The following is a 5,495-nucleotide window of genomic DNA, read 5'->3' on the forward strand; positions in this document are numbered from 1 at the left end:
TTCCGCCTCCTTCGCTGGCACCCACCCGCCTCATTGCGTCATCGGAGGGATAAAAAACGCGAACAGAATAAATGAAATATTTGTTATGATTTTCGGCCCTTCTCTGTTTATACTTTGTTCGCGTTTAGTTCGCTGCTTTTGTATCCTGCCCTCACCGAACTTGATCCCGACGTGCATTCATTTGTTAGTTAGCACCTAGCAGCTAGGTCGTGGACGGAATAATTTTGGGATAAATCCGGTGTAGGGTGAAGTGACTAAGGGTTGCGTAGATTTCGGCACAGAACAGGTTCACCGATATTAATGAGTTATGGGCTCTTACACCAAGAAAAGACTTTTTGTTAGGCAGTCACAAGAGCTTTAAATCATTTTAATTTGAAAATTCGATGCGTGCAAAGGATAATACCATAACGGATCACAGGATAGGTTTGCTCTCACTTGTTACTTCGATAAGCCTTGAAATATCAAAATCATTTGTGAGGCACACTGCGATTCCGTTTTCACTTTCGCGAACAATATACCGGGATTTTATTATTTATGCTCCGGGGGAGTGGTCCATCACTTATTCACGGCATGGCGTCCATTTTTCAAGTACCCCCTACCTACTAGCTGGGAACTCAGAGCGTTCTAGCGGACAGCAACTGATTGGATTTCAGACAACTGGCAGAAAAGCCGTCCACCCACTTCAGTTCAGGTTTAAGCTGATATGTGTTGTCGAGTGATATTATTATAGACTTAGGTTGCGGAAGCCTTGCGTAGATAGGTTTTGCGATGACAGTTGGCAGGGGAGGGTTGATTACTCTAGCATCCCATGGACGGAGTATTAGAAAACTTTTTAGATTGAAAATAAATATTTAGGGTGGGTGAGCCTCATTAGTAATGTATTGTATTGATTTTTTTTGCGTTTTTCCTGTAATATTTCAATCGTTCCTATATGAATCTTATTTATACGAAATCAATCTTAATCAATTTAATGGTGTAATTATCTTTACAAACGTCTTTTATTGTAATGAATATGTATTCTGTAGTTTAAGGATGTTATATTTAGCACATATACGCCGAATTTGATTTTTGTTTCCTTGCACGATACTTTTGTCCAAAGCGTGTAAAACGCTTTGTCGAACTTACACGATTTATTCGAATAAAATATTAAATTATAATTCACTATAGGAATCACGACCTGACTTTTACGTAAAACACCACCTCAACTTTAACGCTTCTACAGCAAATGTCATTGTAAGATGCCTGGCCGTCGAGAGGGGAGAGGAGAAGGGCTGCTTTCTTCCGGGCCCGGAGTTGTGGAGGGGCCCGGGGTTTAAACAGAAGGAATGATTCTGACAAAGATTATTTCAGTAACAATTTATTCGAAAATGCAATTATACTTGGTATGATTTAATTAGGATAGCTTGTCTAAATTCAAAATTGCAGCTTGTTGTAAAACAAATATATGACTTTCTCAATTAGAATATCAATTGAATCAGAGGTAAATTATTTTTTGTGGTTCCAAAATATAGCTAAGGTTCAAACTAAAAATTAGGACCAATAATCAATAAATTCTTTCTCATTTACCTACCTAAAAAGGCGATTTGCTTGGGTAGATCCGAATAGCTCCGGATTCCCTAATATTTTGCTCCATATTTGTCTTTTTCTATTTTAACCATTTTTGACACTTTTTTAAAAATTGTCCCATTTTTTCAAATCGTTTAACCTTATCATGTTTTTATATTTTATCTATCGTTTTATTGGTTTCTTTTACATCCGTTTGTTCAATTAATTTCATAACATTTATTTAATTTATTTTACTAATATTTTATTTAATATTATTTTTTTCTTTTTTTATTTTCAATAAAAAAATTTTGGCGTCCTTTTTCCATATTTTTCATTTTCAGGTTTCTCTCTTTTTCTAAAAAAAAACATTTTTTGTAGCTTTTGTTTTAATTTTTATTATGTTGTGAATTTTTATATTCTCCATTTATCATTTTTTAAGTTTTTACTTTTTTTGTATGGCTTTTTTCAATATTCTCCCATTTTTTTTACTGTTATGTTCCACTTCTTTTAACATTTTCCTTTATTACTCATATCAACAATTTTGAATTTCATGTTTCTTATTTTATTCATTTTCTCATTTGAACATTTTTACCAGTGTTGCATTTTGAACCTTTTGCCTTTTATTTAATTTTTAATGTTTTCCACTTTTATTTTATTTTATTACTTTTTAAATTTTCTCTTATTTTTCTTTATAGTAATATTTTTATTTTCCCCATTTCTTCTAGCTCATTTACCCACATTTTATCCATTTTGATTTTACATATTTCCTATGATATCACTTTTGTATGTTTTGGGCTACTTCCACATAAAATTTGGGAAAAATGTTTTCTATTTTTCTTCAATCTATTCCATCGAAGTTTTCCCATTTATTTCTATTTCTCTTATGCCATATTCAATTCTAAATTAGTTATTAAACATTATTTGTCTGCTTTTTAATTTTTCGTTGTTATTTTATTTTTCTCTATTTTTTCCATTTTTGTTCTTATTATTTTTTTTCATTTTGAAATATTTAATAACATGTTTCCTATTACATTTACATTTTTTTTGTCACCAATTTTTATATTTCAAACATTTTGTATTATTGTTATTTCTACGTCTAACTCAATTGATCCATTTTGTTCATTTCTATATTTGTTAACGTTTGTGTAGCTTTGTTTTTTTTATTTTTTGTCGCATTCATTTTTCTTCCTTTTGCTGGTTTTGCTATATTTCATGCTTATGATATTTTATTTTTCATTTTGCCGTTTACTCGTTTTTCATTTGTTTAACCACTTAGCAATATTTTCCTATTTCTTAGATTTTTGTCTAATTTCCCTTTTTATTTCAATTTGTTTTAAATATCCAATCTATCTTATTTTGCTATTTCTTCAAATTGTTCACATACTTTCAAATTTTAACTTTTCCAATGTATTTCTACTTTGAGTTTTTTTCTTTGCCATTTTCGATATTGTTACGTTTTTGACTATTTGCATATGATTATTCTTTTTCCAATATTTTATGTTTCATATTTAAGCCTTCTCGTTTTGTTTAATTTCTACCTATTTAGTAATTTTTCCTGGCTTGTTCCTTTTTTTCTCTTCATGAATTCTCTGCATTGAAGGATCTTTTTGTTTTTTAACGAATTCTGGATAAATATGAATTATTGATAAATCGACTCCTTTCAAAACCACTAAAAATTTCGCAGGTTTTGACATCAAAATTTGGTCGATTTGACGCCTTTCTAAAAGAAAGTGGCGCAGCAAAAAAAAAAATTCGGGGGGGGGGGGGATATGGATATTTTTTGCACATGTATGAAAAAAAATTCAAAGGCATTCTGAGCAGGAAAAAATGTACAAAAACCAACAACCCGACCCGCTAATACAACTAATCTTGCACGAAACCTGATTACTCCCCGGCATTACTCCGAGAAGAGATTTTGTTTTGTGTGCAGCACACACTCCTATCCAACTAGTTCTTTCAGTAGGGTTACAGCACCCATCCTCGACACGCTACTAGTTTTCGACCATCCGCACTACGTGGCAATTTCGGTATAGTAGTGGGAAAGCTATCTGTGGGTCTAGAATTCGTGCTCTTCCCCTACGAGGACAATCTGGGCGGCAAACTTCAGACTGTCTAATTTACTGAGCCCTTCAGTTCCCTTGTGCGTTGAGCTTCCGACTGGTTCACGAACTACTCGGTTTAGTTCCCGACGATGGATCTAGTCTACTCCGACAAAGAGTTCCCCTGCGAGAGAAGTTCAAAAGCAAGCCAACCAGCCAGGTGCCGAGGTCAGTTCGGCGATTCCAGTGGAGTAGGGCGTCCGTCGCGGTCTACGTAGTCCAGTTCCCGGTGGTGAATCTGACTGTACGTTGACGAAGAGTTCACCGGCAAAAGAAGTTCTCCCGATACCGATTATTATTAAGCTTCAGTACTACAACTTCTTGAGCCCTTTGGCTCCGTGATCGGTGCCATTTAGCGCCGCAACTCTTTTAAGCCCTTTAGTTCTCTTCTTCGGCCATTTGGCACTACTTCCTTGATGAACCATTCAGCTCCTCGACTTGTTCGCGAACTACTCGCTCTAGTCCCCGACGATGGACCTACTCCAACAGAGAGAAGTTCTCCTATAACCGAGCGAATCAGCTTGATGCCGAAGTCAGTTCAGCGATTGCGGTGAAGTAGGGCGGTACCCCGAAGACCCTCGATTGGTGGTGTCTCGTCGCGGTCTACTCAGTCTAGTCCCCAGCGGTGAATCTAACTTACGTTGACGGAGATTTCCATGTCGAAAAAAGTTCTCCAAATACCGATTCTTCTTTGGTTTTCGCTATGTTTCTATCGGAACAACCAGTGGGGTGCCGTGGTCGGTCTGGCGATTCCGGATGGAGCGTGACTTCCGGTTCGCTGGTGTTTCGACGATTCATACTCGGTGCTCTGTTGCAGTCTACTCGACTAATCCTCGGCGGTGGATCTAGCTTATTCCTGCGGAGTTCCCTGGCGGTGATTGCTCTCCCGAAACCGTTGCTCGATGTTCATCACGCCGTTTCCGCTGTAAGACGGTCATGATCTGCATCATAACTCTGTTTACTGCGTTCCACCTCTTTACGTCGCTTATCATTCTGTAGCCGGTAGGTCCACTTTACTTTCTCCGTATTGTCCCATTCCTGCTGCCACATCACCATGGAATCGACTCTCATCATCTTTCTCACGTTTCTGACGTTTGATTGATTGTAGCACTTGATATCCTCCGCCAGGGGGATGCAGATGGGGATCATCTTGGCGATAACGCATACTGCCTTCGGTACGCAATTGCAACTCGTATGACCAGCAACCGGAACGTCCTGTTTAGCTTTTCGCGGTTCCACTTGGTTTTCAGCGCCAAACACCAGGCAGGAACCCCATACTGCAGTATCGATGATGAAACAATAGATATAATACCGACATTTTGTAGGTGTAATCAACGTGGTTGTTAAAGCTCAACCAGTCGTCGATTATCACTCCCAATTTCTTCAGTGCACGCTTCGATGCAATCACATGCCCTTCGACGGTTATCTGTATCCGCTGGACCGCTTTGCAGTTGCTGACCAACAACACATTTGTCTTGTGGTGAGCTATTTGCAGCTTGAACCCGTTCATCCATCTATTGTCTCGATCGCATCTATTGTCTCCGTCATCAACACCTCCATTTCTTCAAGTGTCTCACTCATCACCGTTAGTGACACGTCGTCCACGAAACCCACGATTTTCACTTTTCCGGGCAGCCACAGTCTTAAGACCCCATCGTACTTCTCGTTGAGTTGGACTAATAATGGAGCCCTGAGGAACGCCCGCTACGACTCGCATTGCCTTCTGCCCTTTGTTCGTCTGGTACAGTAGTATTCTATTCTGGAAGTAGCTCTGCAAGATCTGGCTCATTCTTTTGTGCAGCGCTGAGGCATTTTGATCTATACGAGGCTGGATAGCTCGGTTACTTCCCT

This window comes from Topomyia yanbarensis, chromosome 2 (genome assembly GCF_030247195.1).
Source record: "Topomyia yanbarensis strain Yona2022 chromosome 2, ASM3024719v1, whole genome shotgun sequence".
NCBI lineage: Eukaryota > Metazoa > Arthropoda > Insecta > Diptera > Culicidae > Topomyia > Topomyia yanbarensis.